The sequence below is a fragment of the Myiozetetes cayanensis genome, unplaced genomic scaffold, assembly GCF_022539395.1.
Source record: "Myiozetetes cayanensis isolate MyiCay16 unplaced genomic scaffold, myiCay2020 scf12, whole genome shotgun sequence".
Classification (NCBI taxonomy): domain Eukaryota; kingdom Metazoa; phylum Chordata; class Aves; order Passeriformes; family Tyrannidae; genus Myiozetetes; species Myiozetetes cayanensis.
Genome location: NW_026086826.1, coordinates 15,332,261 through 15,352,589, shown reverse-complemented (window position 1 = coordinate 15,352,589; position 20,329 = coordinate 15,332,261). Strand labels below are relative to the sequence as shown.

The 20,329-nt window shown below is 36.9% G+C and overlaps 1 long non-coding RNA gene across 23 annotated transcripts in view; it reads left to right on the top strand.

Annotated features, from left to right (window-relative positions):
* The window catches only part of LOC126635311 (uncharacterized), a 457,052-nt gene that overhangs the window by 63,369 nt on the left and 373,354 nt on the right, over nucleotides 1-20,329 (top strand). For 22 of the 23 annotated variants that reach the window (XR_007627642.1, XR_007627656.1, XR_007627649.1 and 19 more), the window contains 2 exons: nucleotides 6,772-6,857; nucleotides 10,402-10,476. This is a non-coding gene — a long non-coding RNA (uncharacterized LOC126635311). The remainder of the gene's footprint in view (nucleotides 1-6,771; nucleotides 6,858-10,401; nucleotides 10,477-20,329) is intronic. The other variant, XR_007627648.1, reaches the window with a different exon arrangement.

Below are 20,329 nucleotides of genomic sequence, written 5' to 3'. Positions count from 1 at the left end.
CCCGAGGAGGTTGAAAGTCCAGCTATAAGTGACAGTCTGAGATCTTTTTTATGCTTCCAGGATTAACTGCTTGTGTATAGTACTGCTTAACTGTAAAAGTAAGGAGTTAAATGGGCAGTATAATTCTCAAACCAGTCTTCTTAGGCACCTGTGAGATCAGACCAGTTGTGAGTCACTTTTCAGGAAGGTTCAGAAAGACCCAGGCAGAGTAAGAAACTGTAAAATTCTTCTATAAAATGGTTGAAATTTTAATTAAGTGCATAAACTGCATTTAAACTGCAAAATTATTGTTCTCTATCACAGGGTTTGTATTTTATTTAATCAGACTTTTGTTTGTCTTTAATATTTTAAAATTTGTTATGTAGTTGGGGAGCACAATGACAAGATTCTCCTTTTATTTTTGGAGACAATAATAAAGGTTGTAAATGTAAAGATAACAACACTTTTGAAAATGCTTATCAAATTCAAGATCTAGTTAGATCTCTTTAAACCTTTGGTGAGATTTCTGTGCTTTCATTGACGGGGGTATGGAGAAAATATTTTCCTAGTTTTCTGTTGCTTTAACAAACAGAGGACATCTGTGGTGAGTCATGGAGGAGTTTAGCTGTGATATGTTACTAAAATGCATTTTGGCAGCGGATGGAGAAGTAACTACTCAATCTGTTGTGAAGCAAGAGAGTCTTTCAACCCATTTTTCAAAGCACTCATAGTTCCCATTTGAAGGCAAGTCAAACAATAAAAGTAGTGAGCAAAGAAAATTAATGTGTATCTGGAATACTTTAATTAAAAATAATAATTATAATGGACTCATAGTGCTCACGAAGTCCTATTTTCTTCTTATTGTTGATTGATTCTGCTAAATTTTACCCTCACAGCAAATTATGTTGCTGTTCTGTTGCATTTCATATTTGGTTATTGAGAGATAGTGAGGCAGTTTAAATGGGACTTCTAGGAAAAAATTAGAGTCCTTGTTTTGAATTGAAACAGTATCCTTTAAAAAAAAAGATAGTTGTTTTAGTACAGTGATTATTTATAATGAAAGATTTTGCAATAAAGATCCCAAGCAAGAATTAAGTACAAGAATTAAATAGTCAGAGGACTTTCTTGAAAGCATGAAGCAAATGATAACTTACAGGAAATTAAAATACAGCCTTGGTAAAGACAGAGTTTAAACAGAGTGATTATGGGAAACAATGAAATTATTTCTCATACAGGCTTTCCTTCTCAACATAAATTCCCTGCTTTGTCCTTTATCCTGGAATGTTGTGTTTCTTCTGAGCATGCTGTCAGTTTTACCCCAAGAACCCCTTTCTGTTGGTAGCATAAGCTGGCTCTGCACAGGCTGTTTTAGTCTGGAAGCCTGCTCTTCATTTTCTGCCAATAAAGTTAAATTGCACATAGTTTTGTTACTTGATGCACATCCTGTAAGACAGGACAGATCTTTCTTCTCTGAATCTGTAACTTTAGTTCAGACTGTAATTTTACCTTAATTTGCAGTGATTCATGTATTTCACAGTACGGTCCAGAATGATATAGGGATTCTGGCAAGAATGACTTTCAAACTGTCTTTACCAAGAGATCTTAAAAGTAAAGTATGACGCTGCAGATAGTAAGGTTTGAGAGTAATAGAGGTTGCTATCAGAGCAGCAGTCTTTTAAAAGAGGATTTTGGTTTGATTGTCACAGCTTACTGAAAACAAAGATAAAGCAGTGGTTTATTTAAGAACACTCTTTTTGTGCTGTGTTCAGTAAGACAGAGAAAGTGACTTGGAGTAAATCTGATCTACTTCTGAGTCTTTTCCTCCAAAACTTGAGGAAAATCCAAAGAAAGTGGTGGGCCTCAAGTAATATGATGATGTTTCCTTTTTTGTGTGTGTTGTCTCTGTGAAAGAAAAGGTTGTGCAAGAGAGCGAATATTGCCAGAAAGTTTAGAGGTCTCTACTGAATAAACACGTTGACATTTCTGAATTTTGCACTTGATTCTTGAGACTGGGTATCAATGGACTCAAGCCTTTGACTAAATTTATACATGTTTTAAAAAGTGACATATGTGAAAAGATGTTTAGAATTTGAGCCTCATTTTCTTCATTCTGAGGGAGAGGTGGCAGTGATATGCAAAACTGCGCAAATTTCTTCAGCTTGTGCAGTTATGGGATAGAGCAAGAGTTAGTGGAGAATGAGCCAGTTTTGCACACTTGAGCAAAAACTAAAGAAGAATCACAGGTTTCTGTGGGGAAAAGGCATAGCTATGTCATTCTACTGATATACCTGTGAGCAAAACGTATCCACTTCATACAGAGACTGACAAAATGAGAAGAACAAAGGTAATGCTGCCCTACATTAGAACATAAAGTGCGAGTTGATTCAGCATCTGAAGAGAGAAACAGAAAACAAGTCTTAGACCACAGGGTGTATGCAGAATGTGAAGGTTTTATGATCAGACATTGTTCATCCAAACTATTATTCTTGTGTAATTTTCCAATATTGATATGTTACCTCATGAGAGACTCAATCTCTTCTTGGTATATTTTCTGAATTTCTTGTTTTCTGACCAAAATAGACTTCATGGGTTCAGACTGTCATATTTTGAATATGAGATATATTTACATTTTAGTAGAAATGACATGCACAGAGCAGTCACAGAATCAAACAATAGTCACAGAATCAAACATGCAAAATTAAAGAAATAGATGCATCTCTCTTGTGGTTTCTTATTTTGTTTTGCCTGAAACAAACAAAGGGAGTCTGCACATACCTAATTGTGTTCAAATATTGTAAGAATTCAAACCACATAAAAACACTCCATCATATATGGAGAAAGAACTTAGGAAGGTGTTATTCTCTCATTATGTTTTTTAAAATAACCTATTAGAAGAAAAAAGTTATTAAAAAACTTTCATAGTTATTTAGAACTCAGAATAGACTTTAATTCATTTGAGTTTTATAGACTAGTAGTCTTTAATCTTCCTCGCAGAATCTGAAGTGTACCTGTTACGTACTGGTAAATTAGTTGTCAATCCCTCGGGCAGTATATTTTAATATCAGTATTATATGGTAGATGATATAAATCTTGTGTACGGTATTATTAGCTTAGGCAGCTGCTGACTTAAAAAGGCCAGTTTAACAAGTCACCACTGTATTATGTTTAATTAGGTACAGTTTATATAATGAGGTGTTCAGTTCTAATGGAAAGACATGCTGTGAGCAGCACATCTGCAGGAATAACTATTACAATCAGCATTGCAGAGACCCATGGAACTGCAAATTAGACTTACTTATCTAGAAATAAATTACATCCCAATGCCTTCATAAAGCTCATTAATTAATTCCACTGGCATAAAGGTCTTTTTCTTAATTTCATGTTCCATTAGCATAATAAACACAATTTGAGTTACAACAGTATGATCAGTTTAATGGATGCTATTTATTTTAGTTTTTTATTTAAAGTCCCGGTAACATAGAATTAACATCAATATGCTGTTTGGTCCTTTATTAAAAATTCCCATAGGATAACCAGCACAGATGTTCAATACAGCATCATATATTTGCTGCATTTTATGACTTCACTAATTGGCCATATGGAAAGGTGTTGCTTGGATTTAATTTTTTTTTTAAATCTGATAAATTATATGGATTGTAATAGTCACAATTGGTTACTATGTGAAGTTGGACAATTTAATATACACTGCATGCTGGGAGTAAAACAAGAGTAAGCAAAGTTTTTATGTATGTGGATTCATAGTAAATAGTAACAATATACTTCCCAGTGTTTGACAATCAGCTTCATTTAAATGTAGTTCCTGACATAATTATAATTCTTTAATTTATGCAGACACTGTCTAATCAGAAGGAAATGTTACCAGTTATTTGTTTAGTCACAGGTTATAGACAATCTAGTTGTTCCATTCAGCTTTTCTTGAGTCCCACTTTTCATGATAAACTATACTGTTAGGAACATTTATGGTAAGATGTTGTATGTTACTAGAACAAGAGGTTTCATTATTCATCCAGCTAATACTGGTTACTTTAGATGAAATCCTTATCTGTGATTTTGTTAGTTTGTAGTATACTAGAAAAATGACTTAAACATTTTTGGGTTTACTTATATTGTCAATCTTATGCTAAAGCCGAACTTTAATACAACCAAGATAATTTTGTCATCAGTTTGGTGTATATATTTTATAAGACATGTCTCTTATATTGTTTTTGCACTTCCTTGTCTTATTTCTCCTCTCTGTATTTAATGTCACTGACTATCTCTGCAAATATCTTCTCCTTCAGCCTATAACGCAGTCACCTTCTAAAGCTACGGAGTGATTTTGGTTAATACTCATGTCATATAAATCCGTCATCTGAATTTTCAAATAAAAACTGATTTCTGTCATTACACTGTAATTCACCTTTCTGTTTCTCTCATGCTTTCCAAAATCATCTGAACCTGAGTCATCTATCTCAGCTAGTGCGATTTCCTTCTATTACATGACCTCAATTATGGTATCAGAAAAAACAGCACCAGAGCAGATGAGGGCAAGTTGCCTTAATTTCAGTGTGTACGTCTGTATGGGCATACACGTACACAGGGAAATAGTTCTCAAGGGTTTAAGGCATTTTGCTTTAAAAAATGCTCTGCAGCTCATTGCATTTTTTAATACCCCCAGCCCGCCACATGCACATACCCTTGGGGTTTTGGTTTGAACTTGTTTTTTTTAACAATTCCTTTTCATATGTTTAATGGCTGGAGTTTTTTAGGCATTTTAACATGGAGCTAATCTTAAAAATGAAATGCCTTTTACCTAGAAATTTAGGTTTATATTGTAATTGGAAATGATCTAGCATCATGCGGAAAAAGAAGTAGCCTTTTGTATAATCCCTTGTGGGTGACTGAGCTGTAGGAAACACAAAGCAGTGGAGACTGCATAAAGCAGTGAAGTTCTATGATCAGAATAATGTCTCTTTCTTTGTAAATTCTGTTTAGTGCAGATGTTCAAATGAAATTTTTAAAATGAATCACTATTTTCAGATGTTTTGGTATTATGGGTCCTAAGACACACATGTCAGCAAAAAATGATTTTGCACTGAAGGACAAAGCTAACATTATTACACAGCTGCATTGTCTGTGAATATAATGAAGTATTTTCATACACTATATAGTCACACCATGTAAAGATGAAAGGGAGATGTCAATAGGGGATTGATTCTATCTCACATTTAACAAACAGTGACTTGAAAAGCTTGTGCAGTTTCAAAATCTTACATAGACACTTGTTATATAGTTCAAGATGGAAATATTCATTAGAGGTTTTTAACTACAACAAACAGAAGCTGGACGAATAGTGCCGAGTGGTGGCCCTTGGCAGGTGGTTGGGCTGGGTGTGGTTACGTAGACAATCACGTATGGTCTTCTTTAGCAGTTAAAAATGAACAATCCCAATTACATTAGAGTGTAAGCTAAACCTTGCTCAGGTGGCAGCAAGCTGCTAGAGGGGATGGACTGAATGCATTTGGGACAGAAGGAGAAAATACACTTCGAAAACAGAGTATCAGAATGATTCAGGTGATCATAGCTGTTACTATATTGCTATGAAGTAGGAGTGAAATAGCAAGTAGAGCAGTAAGTATCCATGGGGACTCTGCAGCTACCTATAGACCTTCACGTGGATTCTTTTTTCCTTGCTGTACCTTGCTGTGAGAGCTTAAACTTACCTCCTGCTGTTAGCCTGTGTGATTAGCTCATGTTCCAAGTGCAAACATGCTCTGGAAAATTTTATCCTCAGGAAGAAGATAAAATACCATTGCTTTATAGCTGGTTTTAAAGGGCTATTTCTGTAGTTTATTTTGATATCTCAGTCTGTAATTCCAATTCACCTACCAAATTATATTCATAATGACAAGTAACTGGAATAGAAGATCTTGGAGAATCTTTTACCTCCCATTGCCTTGATTTCAGAGCACCTGAGATATCAGCCTGTATGAAGTTGAGTACTTTGAGTTGCCTGGCAGTACATTGGGCATATGACAGGTTGGTTTTTTTTTCTCAGCTATCTTTTCTCATAGACACCACTATCCTATCCCCACTTCCACCACCAGCTTTGCACTTTGTAGCTGAACAGACAGTAGCTGTCTTTGTAGGGTTCAGTGCAGGGTTGAATGCCTCAAATGAATGCAGCAATTTTCTTTGATCTGTAGGATTCAGATTAACAGAGAAGTCTTGGGATTGGAGAGAACAGGTCCTTCCTGTTGATGCTTACTGATCTGATCTCTGTCCCAACGATGACTGTGTTTTCTTAAAATATGAGTGGATAGATAAAGAAAGAATAGCACTCAGGGAATAAGTCCTAAGGCACACACATTGGAAGGAGATGATTGTTTATTGAAGGGCCAAGCTATCGTTATACTGCTGCTCTGCAGGGAGGAGTTCTGACAAAGGGCTGACAAGAATAGAGAGAAAATCTATCACAACACAGAAGTTTCTACATGTAGGTTTAGTTAGTCTTCTTTTGAAATAAGGGGCGTCTTTGAATATTGTTTGTTGTCTGATAGAGAGAGAAGTAGTGGAGAATCATTCTGTTTCAAGTGCAGCAAGTTTGTGGTTTGAGACTGATGGGTATTTAAATGCACACCATATGAAATGTTTTAGTGCCTTAATGAAAGGTACCTCTTCTGTTTTGGACACTGCAGTATGACTGGATAGTTCAGATCGGTAAAATACTTTCTTGCGTCCAAGGTTTCATATTATTTATGAGCAAAGTTTGGTTTATTCATTGTCTTGCAGGTTCACTCAACTGAAGTTGAATGTGGAGGCCAGGATGTTGTGGAGTTTAGAACACAGCTGTCTCCTTGCTCCTGGTCTGGCCCAAGGTAAGAAACCAAAGAAGGTGGCTCATGTACATCTGGAAGTATCAGGTGGTACAAACCACTGGGTCCAAAATACTCAATGCAAAATTCAGCTTCATGTAGAAGATAAACATACCTCCTTTATTTTTAGTCTCTGTGTATGTGCCCAAGGCTTAGGATAGAACAAAGTGTCACTGACACAGAAAAGCATGGCTGCAAGCGTTATTGCACAGACGTGGCTGGTCCTAGGAAAATTTGGCTAGGGAAGGGGCAAATTACTGCTGACTTCCACCAGAGCCCAATCACACAAAATACAGTTGAGTCAGAAAAAAAACACCTCTGCCACATAGACCTAAATGTCACCTAAATTCAGATCGAACCTTACTGTGTTGTATGGCTAGAGAAGCTCCAACAAGAATAGTTCTTGAGAAACCGAGAGCTTCTCAAACTCCTCAGCAATACCTAGAGACTGCTTATCTCATTAGTGTCCCATAAAGAGAACTGAGAGATTTCTTGTTTCTTTAAAACAGTATGAGGAATAAAAATGCAATTGAAATGCTTTGTAATGCAAACTTAATACAGACATTGACCAGATGTCAGGTTGGTACAACTGAATAAAATTTTAATATGGTCAAACATTTCTAAAAGCCATTCCAGTGCATGTTATTTTCACAGGATGTTACAGTTGCTTTTATTTGCATTTATTTGATAAATATTTTAAGAGCAGTAATATTATTTAAAAACCTTGTAGGACTACAGGTGTCACTTATCCTAATAGAATCTCTTTTCCCTGGTAGTTTATATCAGTGATCCTGTAAGTATCCATGGAAATGTATGTATTATTTTCTGCTTATAAGTTCTCTCTGTCATCTGTACTTTGCCTGGTCTTGAGGAAACAATATCAAGTACCATGCCAAGGCCTTAGACTTCAGACCACCAACTGTAGCTTTCTGGTTGTTGACTTTTTTCCACAGTACTTGCTTAAAAAAGTAGATAACTTGTAGAAAAAAAAAAATCAGACAGAAATGGATAGAGAAACTGAACAGTAACACTAATGTTGAATCCACAAGCCTTATGACCTTTTTGTTTGTTTAAGCAGCCACTTTTGATTAGTCATGGATACTGTTGCACTCAGATAAACATTAATGGTAATTGAAAACAGCACCTAATAAGCAAAGGATTTGCAGAAATTCAATACATATAGCTGAAATCAACTTCAAAAAGTTACTTTGTTCTTGTCATAATGCTTGAAGTTAATGGACAACTGAAATAGAATGGCTATATGTGTCATACACTGAGTGAAGGGGACTGACTAAAAGCCATTAGTGTCCAGAAAAGAGAGACAAAGGTAGAAATTATATTGGTTCCACATGAATCCTAACTATTCCCCAAATTCTGTGTTAGTATGACAGACAGGAGGCAGGGTCATTAATCAGAAGGTCAGATAGAGCAAGATTTTCTTGATTGAAAAGGCACCAGAAAATTCTCTAGAATGTTACAGAATCTACAAAATACTTTTTAGAAAATGGTTTAATGGCGTGATGGTCTAGGTGACAATTCTACCTGTCATCCTAAAAGGGGAAGTTAGCGTTCAACACCGTGTATGGTAGAAGTGCTAGAAGAGCTGAGTGATGCTGCAGTTTTGAAAAAAAACCCATTTAATTATTTTTTGTTTCTTCAGAATTCTCTCATGCAGTTAAAGCATAAACCTTAAAACTCCCTTGCATCACTACTGTTCTCAAATTGATTTAATGTCAACCCTCATAGTTCCTATTCTTGAAGAATTGTTTTGTTAATAGAACTTTATCAGCATAAAGTTCAAAAAACTTATGCTTATATTAATAGTTAGCTCCCCCACATCCTAAATATAGTTTTTTAATAAGTTTCATCAGTCATATTTACTACTAATATAATTAAGGTACATTTCAAAACAGTCCACTATTGACATCAAATACTAAATACAAAAAGGTATATGAATATAAATATATGCAATGGAAAAGTCCACTGTAGATCATTTTTATGTTTCTGAGAAAACCATGTCTCCAACCCTTCTCTTTGATTAGCAGATATGTCAGGTAGAGCTTTTAGTACTGAAAACTGTACTCCACCTGTTGGTTTTTGGCTGTTGATTCCTCCCACTTCTCAGTCACTGAACTGTGTTTGTTTGCTGGGCATCTGTATAAAGCCAGTTTGGGAGGAGGCTTGCCTGTCTCCTTCAGTTTACCAATCTTGAAATTCTGAAGTTAGACTAGTGCTTAACTTAGAATGGAGCAAGAGGAAAAATCTTAAAATCCTCTTTTTGCTAACCAATAAAAGTTGCTCAGCCAAAAATGCTCACATATTTATGGCCTCATGATTAACATAAGGCAACATTTGCACTCTGGCCTTTTGTCAGCTTTGTTCTCCTGTCACTACTTTTCATTCTTTGCTCTTCTCCTGTCAGTAAATTCACATGAACAATAACTGAAAGATGATTCTGTTAATATAATAAGTACCGTAATGCATCATTGCTTGGGCTGACTTATCTGCTGCTTGAAGCTTGACTGAATGTCCACAAGGTGTGGTAAATCTGTTTCTCTGTAATGGAGCAAACCCCAAATACTGCATAGCAAGAATCATTGAGCTAGAGCCACCACAGCTCTAATTCTTGTATCCTTGGGCTCTCAGTAGATGTTGGATACCACTGGCAGTTTTGGATGAGAAATTGGAACAGGCTACAATAATAAGTGCTCTAGTTAGTGCTGGCTGCAAAATAACTACTTGTACCAAACAAATGGTGTTTTCTGTAAGAAGGGGAGATGCTACTGTTTTAGATTAAAACCTTTCATTTTCCCATTGTGCACATATTTTTCTGTACTCTATGAAAATACAGTTCTGAGGAAGGTGGAGCAGATGTGGTCAGGCAGTAGTATTTTGTCATTGTAAGGAGAACCATGTGACATTTTAAGGTTTGTGTTGTGTAAGAAGTCAAATAAAATCATCTAATGCTTTTTAGCCTTGAAAATTAATTAACCTTTACTGTGTTTTTTTTAATGGATAAGCTTTCTGGGACTTCTTTCCCATTTCATTGTATTAGAATGTAAACAGTCTTTTGTTAGTAATAGTAAATTAGTCTGATGTGTAGAGATGTTGACACATTCAGGACCAAAATAGGAAAAAAATGCTGGTGTCATGTTTATTGAAGTATTCCTGCTAAATTTTCTTACATATAGTGATGTCAGGCAGTTGGGTGAGCTGTGTTCATAGTATGCACAAACAGCCTTTTCAAAGTAAGAGAATGACCCTTTCTGCACCCCTAAATAATGTAGATTTTTTTTTTACTTTGCATTAAAGACATGTGACTTCACTGTTCATACAGCTTGTCATGAAAAATATCCGTGTCAACTGTTCCCTTTATACCTAGATATTATACAACTGTCAAATAAAAAAATTGCATTCTTCCTTTCCCTTAATATTTACCAACTTAAGAGATTTTGTTGTCTGTCGAGCAATCCCAGAAGGAAATAAATGACTACACAGAATGGAACTTCCAACTGAAAGATTCATTGTCTTCCTTTTTATTTCTTAGGCCATTTTACATCAGTGCAGTGATATGAAAGAGTGTTCCAGTGCCCGATGTGTTGGAAGCTACACTGGTTTTCAGGTCTGTTTTGCTTTTTACGTCTTGCTCTTATTTATCCTAAATAAAATTGTGACTTTTTGTGAGGCATTTATCAGTCAAATGTGACATTGTAATCAATTTTATGTGTTTTTAAGCTGAAGTGAATGTCAAATTGCAGTTGAGGACACTCAGCACCATACAGGATGGGGACCATAGTTAAAACTGATGCTTGAAGAATTAATATTGTGTAATAGTTTTAAAATTGCTAGATTTCATTACAAATTTTTATTTAAACTGGTGGAAAACTGTCAGGGATGGAGTCGTGCACTTCACTTGCAAGAGGGAAGAAACAATATATTTTGTGTTTATGGGAGAGTGAGTTAACAAAGTTCTCCTGTAAATGTTACTGCTTTAACAAGAAGCCGTGACAAAGTACACTTGAGTATTTCCTGCCTGGACAACTGGGTCAGACAGAACTGTCTGAGACCCTCCTGTTGAGTGATGAGGTTCAGAAAGAACCCCCTTGCATTCTGAACTCCTCTGAGGGGAGTTAAGGTGTGTCTGCATCCAGATTTAGTCCCAGACTTGGTCAATGATTTATGTCTAAAGGATTATATGTGCACGATCATTCCTTTATATCACTTAGGTAAGGTTTCGAAGTTTTGGTGTGCTTATTCCCAATTCACTTACCAAGTGTTTGACTCAATAAGGATTATTTTAGCCTACTCAAGGACTGATCCTGATGTGCAGCCCACTGCTGTGCAGGAGAGCTCAGTGAACCCTGGGCTGTCCACTATTTATGATTAAGATGATTGACTCACAGACATGTTTGCCTACCAACTGCAGATGTTTGTTTCTTCCAGATGTGGCTTGAGTAGGACATTGCCCAGCACTGTGGTGAAGGAGAGTACACTGCTCAAATTAGCCCTCAGCTATTGTGTCTGGCTCCCCTGAATCCACTGTAAGCTGGATGCAGCCATCATGACCAGTCCCTTGAGACCACCAGTGGTGGTTATCACTTGAGCAGGTTTATGGGAAATAAAGGTCAGATTGAGAGAGAGAAGGAGAAGCATGCTGTCACAAAAAGCATGGCAACAGGACAGGATGTACATAAGGATGTATCCTATTTTCATAGGAAAGGATAACTTCACTGGGCAAATAATATACTGGAAGATGTATTTTCTGATTTTAGATAATGCTTTAATGAGAGCTTATAATTTGGAAAACACTCCAAGCCCATATATATTGCATCCAGAAAACAAGCCTGCAGGTTTCAGTGTGTTTTTCATTTTTACTCTCACGTGACAGCTTAACTTGTTACTACTTGATTATAATTAGGTACTTGATTTTCATCAACAATAATTTCTAAGTGAAGTACTTTATGTTTTTTTAAGAAGGCTTTGCTTAATACTGTGTGATTTCAGGTAAGAACATGAATTTCTGTGCCTCAGTTTATGTTTTCATACTATGAGTAATTTACCTAACTCAAATATGATATCAAGCATCAAAAATTTTCTGTGTAGCATTTTAAGCTCCAACTGATATTAGCAATAAATTGAACTTATCCCCCATACTAAGATACATTGATTTCTGAAAGCCCAACTGAAACTGATGTTTCAGGCCTTGAAAAAGCCCACTGTATCTTTTGTAACATCTTCTCTTTTGTCTTATTAGCATAGCATTCATCTGTTTTAATTTTGTTGAACAGTTCTAATTTCAAAGTCACTTGTTTGGCTGATTTTCTAACCTGAAGAGCTACCCAGGGTTAATCAAAGCTTAGTCTGTGTAGAGAGGATCTTTTGATTCTCTTCCTTCTGCTGGCTTTAACAGAATATCCTCTGTGTAAGCAAAATCCATGGTAAATGCTTGCTAGAAATATCTGGAAGTTAACGTAAAAGGTTCTGTCACACAAATGATGGTCCTGGAGAAACTTGCAAACTGCTTACATTTACTTCAGGCTTTGCTTGGAGTGCTGCAGCCTGGCAGGGGAGTCTGGCAGCACCTGGACATGCACACACAGGGCTGAGGGTCACTAAACCATTTTTCACGTAAAGTAAAGGTAATCAAAGGAAATTGTGAGCAGTAAACTATTATTGGAAAATATTACTGAACAATTAGTTGCATAATCTGTGTATGTGAAATATATGAATCATGATTGGTTTTACATTTATGTGCTGGAGACTGTTTGAGTGTCTTTATGTGTGAACGCACATGCACGGGTGTATATCTATATGAGTGTGTTCATATGTGAGTTCTACTCTCCCACAAAGAACTTTATATGGAAATTTTGTAAAAACCTCCATGTTTTCTGGCTTTGCTATTACATATGAATGAGTAAATTAAAAACTGGGGAAGACATGGGTGTATGGAAAGTCAGTGATTTGCTGCAGGGAAGTCTGGTAGTCTTAACACAGGTCTCGAGTGATGTGAGCATCAATTCTGAGTGGTGCTACTCTTGGAGGGAAAGGGACAGGGAGATGAAAACTGCCCAAGAAGTGTGACACAGCACAGAAGAGGGACAGATAGTGGCCCTTTTCTCAGAAACTTGTATTCTGAAATGCAAACCACAAGAAAAGAGTCTAGGGAATGTTTGGCAAGCGGAGCTCTGTATATTTCTAAATATTATGGGTTTTGAAAGAGTTGAGAGTGGAAAGATCTGCTTTGAGTGACCAGTAGATACTGATTGCCTGAGATGAATGAGGTTTTTTAAGCCACTTTTTCTGTGAGGGATTCTAATTGGATACTAACTTAATTCTCTAGCAATAACCTTCTGTGGATATGGCTATTTTGTATTTTTCACAGAAATGCCTGCTTGTTACACAGACAGTATTTTCCTTTTCTCAGACACCCTTGTGATGCACTATTGTAGGGTTTTGTTTATGTCTTTTCAAATTCGGAGAGCTGAGCCTGAATCCCAGCATGGAGGAGAACAGATTTTTTATTTCACAAGAAAAATCAGTGGGCAGTCATGATAGGGACTTTATTCTAAACATTCTGTCTTACCCCAGCAGCAGTGCTGGAACCCATAAGGTAAGAAATTACCTTTCCTGGCATTTTAATCAGCACTGTACCTGTTTTAAAAACAGTCGTGTTCTTTTGGGTTATTGAAGGGCTATGTTCCAAGTTGTGAACAATGTTATGGAACACATAAGTATATAAGCTTAAAATATATGCTTTCTGAAATCCATAATTATAAAGTTTGCTATACCACCCACAAAGTGGGTGAAATAGATTTGTGTACTGTTCTTTGTGGATTTTTTGTTTGGTTTTGATTTTGGTTTTCCTAAGTGGGAGAAATTCATACAGATAGAAATCCCATGAGTACTTCAAATCTTCATTTCAATTGTTGTGTCTGTGTGTGCATTCATATGTGTATTTTGGGAGAAAGGAAGAAAAGTCACGAAACATCGTGTACATGTGTACTTGAACAGTGACCAAGGTGGCAGAGTTTGAAGCTCAGATTTCTAAAATTGCTCTAGGCTCATCTGACTGATGCTGAAACCTGTTAGCAATTCCCACTGACTTCAGTGAGGGCAGAATTAAATAAATAATGAACGCTTTTGAAAATTAAACAAATTCTTTGCTTAACTGCGATTGAATAGCCTGACCTGGTTCTGATATGTCACTGGTGAAAATCTAAGGTAAGCACAATTTTCTTAATCTCTGAGATTTGTTGAACACTTCCCTATTCTTTTGTCTCCTTTTGAAACTCCTGCTGACTGCTGGTGGGAAGCTGAACCTGCTCGTGCTGTTTAGAACGAGATGATTCCAATAGTGTGCTTTTCTTATTGGAATGACTATGGAAAAGAGCCAAACTGCTATTGAATATGGTCAACTGCCATGCTACTGAAAATCTAACTATGCCTTAGATATATGTCTTAAATATCTCTGCCAGCACCTGAGAAGTGAATAATTTTAAGAAGTATAAATTACAATTACTATATAGTAAATTATTCTTTTACATCAAAAACTTCCAATTCAAATAGCTACCCAGGAATCATAGATGTTCCAACAACCTCAAGCATTTTTTTGCAGAAATACACAATTACATTTGTCCTTTTCCTCGGTGGCTTTCTTGGGACAATCCTTACATTGGATGCCATGTTCAGAAATATTAAAGATTTCTAATATAAGTATTTAGATTCTTTATTAGCTTGAATATAAAGCAGAGAAGAGTGGCTCTGGGTAACAAATACAGTTTATTCTTGGGCTGACTGTTGATTCCAGCAGTTCTGGTTTCAGTAGTTGTCAGTAAATTCTGCCAGATTAATATGCTGTGTTTTCTTCAGCTAAGACATGTCTTTGGTGAATTGCTGAGGTTGAGGTTTCAGGGCCTTTTATGCTATATTTGTGGTTCATCTAGTTTGGCTATTTTCAGAACAGGTTAAAATATTGTAATCAAAGTGAAAAGCATGAACTCATAGAACTTGGTTTAGGAAACAGCTCTCCCTTAATCCAGAAAAATTCATAAGAGTTGGATAGCACTGGTACCTCCTATCTTTCTGAGACCTGATTCTTGCCGACTCTTACGTACCCTCATAGTAGGTGTCACTTTGCACGATCTAGACCTTCTTGTAGCTATGGAAGTTATCCTTCTGTGGCTAAATATTCGATTTGTTTCTTTATGACTGGCAAACTCTCAACCTAGCTAACTACAGTCAGAAAGAAGTTGCACAAAGTGTTTTTTTCAAATACTGTTTTGTGATTTTAAAACTTCTGTCTTTGTAATTTTTCCTTGGTATAGTTCAGGTTTTTATGATGTGGAAGGGTCCCTACAAGTACTTAGTATAAAAAAATTGTGGGATTAAGGAGTTACACTCTTAAGGATTCAAATCTGTGACCAGTATTATTTTCTACGGTGAAGTTCTCTAGCTGCCTTATTGAAGTTTTCTTGTTAATCATGTCTACTCTGTCTGAGCTGACCTGAGCCTGGATACACTGTGGTTGAGTTTATACAGTTCTGTGTTGTGTGGTTTGCTTGGGCTGGATTTGGGATCCCTGAATTTTAGTGTTGCTAACTTTTCTCCTTCCTATCAAAACTTCATTTTCTATTTCATGATGTCTGTGATTTTGCTTTATCTGGGCTATCTTGTGTCACTGTTTCCTTGGATAATAAAGGGGTGAACTGGATAATGAGCGAGTATTTTCAGTGTTGTTCCCTCTCAGCACAGCAGGATACCTGACTTACCGTGGTGACTGACAAACAGATGTGCTGAGCAGCCCGTGACGCTGCTGTGTTCTGTCTGTACTCCTGTGGCATTTGGAGTCCCTCGGTGTGCAGGCTGAACTGATCCTTCTGCCTCATGAGACTTTACTCATTCCTGTAATATTTTAAGTGATTCAGCACTGCATTTTAGATTCATAAATATACTAAGATCCTTCCATCAGTTCCTCAAAAGCATCTTATGATGTGACAGCTACAGGTGCAAATGTGTTCATTCGTATATAATTTCCCTTACAGATCAATAGTTATCTTAAATATTAGAGCTGTGATAGATTTCCTTGGAAAATTGCATTTGCCGGTGCAGTGCAGTGGGGTCTATAGAAGGATATGAAGTAGATAACTTTTAATACAGAATTTTCTTGTAATAGTGAAATGATCTGTTATTTAATTCTGTAATGAGATGGGTGGGAAAATGAGTAACTGCATCTATAAAGCACAAACATGAACTTGCAGCACCACAGTGCAAACTGCAGGCTTGATTGCTCTTAACTCATGGTACATATAAGATAGCATGCTCCTAAGTAATGTGGTAACAATGGGGGAATTAGCAGAAAGAAGCTGTAGTGTACAGTATCCCACTCCAGATCACTGCATCCATGTGTTTACTTGTCCATATTGTAATTGCTCTCTACACCTAAATTTTTTCCCTTGGTTTGTGGTTAGATAATTTCTCTAATAGCTCATTGTTATTGTGGAAGAGCTGCACAACAGCCTTTGTATTTCCTTTTGCTTCTGAAGCATTTGTTTGCATCACATTCTTTTTCTAAGAAAATAAATAATGTGTGTTAACAGTGGAATAAAAGTGGTGGGCTTATGTGGGTATGGTTTTAGGAAGAGGATTAAGGAGACCCAGAGGGTGGTTGGGCACTGAATAGGCTCCCCAGGGAAGTGGTCACAGCACCAAGCCGGACAGAGTTCAAGGAGCATGTGGACAATGCTCTCAGCCCATGCTGTGACTCTTGGGGCTGTCCTGTGCGGGACCAGGGGTTGGACTTGATGATCCTGATGGGCCCCTCCCTTCCAGCTCAGCATATTCTGTGATTTTGTCCTGCCCTCCACATGTCTTGGAACACGTGTGATCACACCCAGCGTGACACATAGGACAGAGACCCTCTTTTCCTTCCCACATCCAGAACGTATCTGTATTGCCCTGGCCTTCTGCTCTGACTTCTACCATCGAGGACACGTGTTCCTATTCACAGTTCATGCTCATATTCCTCCAAGGAGGTGGTTCTCCCTTGGTTTTTGAACCAGGCTATAAATTTTGGATAGATGCATGAGGAAGCCTAGATGTTCTGTTTGTAAATTAAAGGTCACTAATCTAGTGTGGGGTTATGCCCTGTAATTCTGAGATATGCATTGATGTAGAGAGGGAGGAACAGATTTCATTCTGCCTCCAAACTTTGCATTTGCTTTTGTGGGGGCTTTCTATGTCTACCCTCTAAAAATATACAAGCTTCCTCACTTCGGACCCTTGCCCAAAATTATTCTGAGCATTTTTCAGATGTAGAGTTAGGGGCGTGCAAATTACACACGCAACATGAGATTTTGTGAATAAGGTGTTCATAAATCTTAGGCGGTATTGCATGTGTGTGTGTAGATTGTATAGATTTTGAATACAAGTGATACACAAATTGCCAGTGAATAGGTTGCAGAACTTCCTGTCATTTATTTTTATAGCTAATGGCTTTTTTTATATTCCATTTTCTACAAGTTTTCATTAAGCAGTGCATGTGAAGTACTTCAACTTGACTTTGATGCACACTCAGTATGAGAAGGAGAGATCAGGCCTTTTATCTCTAAACTACAGATCAATTACCTTTCTAAACACTTACCTCATAATTTTCCTTTAAATAAAAAAAAAAAAGTACTACAATCAACTGTATTAAAAAAAAAAATGAAAGAGGTTAGAAAAAATGGAAGCATCACCAAAGATCAGGTACAAGACACCATGGACCTGCCATTATAGGATTAGATACCAGTGCACAATTATCACACAGAGTGTAAAAAGGAAAATGATAACCTACATTTAGAAGTGAAAAAATACTTAATTTCTTGAAGCAGGTAGCTGGCTCACTAATGAATTAAATATGTGACAACTTTTAAGTGAAGCACAGCTGCTGGGTTGTCAGAGGAGGTGACTTTATCATCATCAGATTTTTATGGCATTATGCTTAGGATGAAATAACCACTTGTTTCAAAAACAGTCTCTAGTATCATATCTGAAGGTCGGTCTCATAGATTTCATTCCTTAATATTCTAGTTGACATTCCCATTTTCTGAAGTATGAGTCTTTAGATACATAAGTCTTGGATATTGCAGTATCAAGAAGGCTACTATGTGTAGCATTGCAATTAGGTAGAGAAAATCTTCTTACTACGGTACATATGTGACCAGTAAACCAAAAGTTCCAATTTTTTTTGTTGTTGTTTATACATTTTTCCTAGGACTCTCATAATAGTACAGTCAGGTTCTAAATATGAGTGCTTTTCGATTCAGCACTATAAGACTTGAGAAAAAATATCATTCAATAGAAATAGCACTGCAGTTCAATGTAGATAATAAAACTAACATCCTCTTACACAGCTCTCGGCTGTGTAGGTTCGACTTATGAGGTATTTTTCTTTCCTCTTGAAGTGACATGACATTGAGTTATTATTTCAGAAAGGAAAAAGGGAGACTGTTATTTTATTCATTTATATTCCAACTATATTAAACATGCTAGTTTAAAAACACGAGACTCCCCCTCTTTGAAACTAACAAAATAGTCAAATGCAGAAGAAGCTATTCAAAATTGTCTTTTAATAAAAGTTTAAAGTCTTCAAAATATATTTGCCCCTGGAGCAAACTTTTTTCATTTAATATTGTGTCTGTTAATTAGTGCTTCAAATTTGCAAATTCTTTATTGGTTTATATCAATGTAATACCCAAAGCTCATCTCATTGCCAGTTTTGAATGAAATATGATCCTGTTTATTCTATTAAAACGAAGGCTTGAAATTGTTACCCAAATGCCACAGGAATTCTTGCCATTTTCTCATCAAATTCCTCATCAGATTTTTTGTTAAAGTCACATTGTTTTAGATTTTGAGCCTTGGCATTTAAATGAAATTCAATGTGCCCCACTGGAGAAAACATCTGCAGGGACATATTATGTACAATATCCATTCCAATCAAGCAGGAGTGCACTGTGTGACTGAATGAGAAGCTTATTCTTACTCCTCTTAGGTTTACCCTGGTGTGGCTATTGAGTCAGTCTGTAAGAAGAAATGTTTAGAAAATTAAACTAGCAGAACAGCAAAGATTTTTTTTAATACTCAGAGCAAATACTTCTGTTTGCACAATATTAATTTAAGAATGACATTTTAAAAAAGAACCTGGAGGAGTTTGGAGCCAAATTCCCTCAGGAATTCAATGGAACTTGGGAATTGGAGCCTCCAGGTTGCCTTGGTAAATCTCTCTGAGTGATGAGTATTAAGAGTTTTCTTTGAATATAAAACCATGATCTACAGAAACTGAAGGGAGTAGAGAGGTGCTGGGGGAGAACAAGAAGAAAGAATAAAAAAATCAGTTTTGTAATACTGAAACTTATATTAAAAAGTTGCAGAAATTCTAGAAGCATAAGGTTAGCTACCTTTAAAGGTGACCTGGAAGAGGCCTTTTTCTTTTTGAAGTAGCTGCCTTAGACACTAAGCTTGTCCCCACTAGTTGGTGAGCAAAAAAAGGCAGTGTGGAAGAGCAAGCCCCTGTACAGCAGCAGTGGGTGTTTGGGGAACTTACTCCTTTTCTTAATGAGGAATTCTGACCAAAAAACCCTAAAGAAGTCTCTTTAAAATGTATTCATGGTGACAGAGTCCTCTGCCATCCTTTGAAAGACTTACAGGCAGAGCACCTGCCTGTGACACCTCTTCTGCTGCAGAGCTGTGAATGAGAGCTGTTGTTACAAGCTTTTCAGCTACGTGGCAGTGGAGGTGAGGGCATCACTTCAGAGAATTACTATAATTTATCTGTCTTTAGCACTATAGGCCATGAAGACCACATGAAGAATACCACATCCAATTTTTGTGCCCCTTAATACAGGAAGGACTTTGATAAAGGAACAAATTCAGCAGAGGTTGAGCAGGATGGAGCCAGGCTGTTGACAGTGGGGCGTGGGGAGAGGAGGAGAAACAACAGGCATAAACTGGGGGCAGGGGGAAATAGAGATTCTGATGGGATGTAAGGGAAAATTGTTTTCTCCTGAGGACAGACAGGCATTGGAATAGAGTTCCAGATGCAAACAGGCTGTGCAATCTCCATCCATGGAAGTTTTTAACATCAAATTGGATGAAGCCCTGTTTAACCTGATCTGACTTCAAAGCTGACCTGGCTGCGAGCTTGAGTTTGGGCTAGAGACATCCTGAGGTCTCTTTCTGCCTCAGTTTTCCTATTATACAATTCAATTTGTAGAGGAAATTTCACATTTTTATTTAAAATCTTCTCCACTCCTTTCTTGTCTTTATCCTACCTGTTTTTCTCAGTTTATTATTTAGACTTACATCAGTGGATCTTCCAATGGTGTATAGTTCCTTTCAAGAGCACTTCTGGAAGAACTGGTTAGTAATGAAAAAGAAAACAACCAACCAAACAAAAAGGACGACAAACCAGCAAATACAGTCAGGAAAAGTAGTCC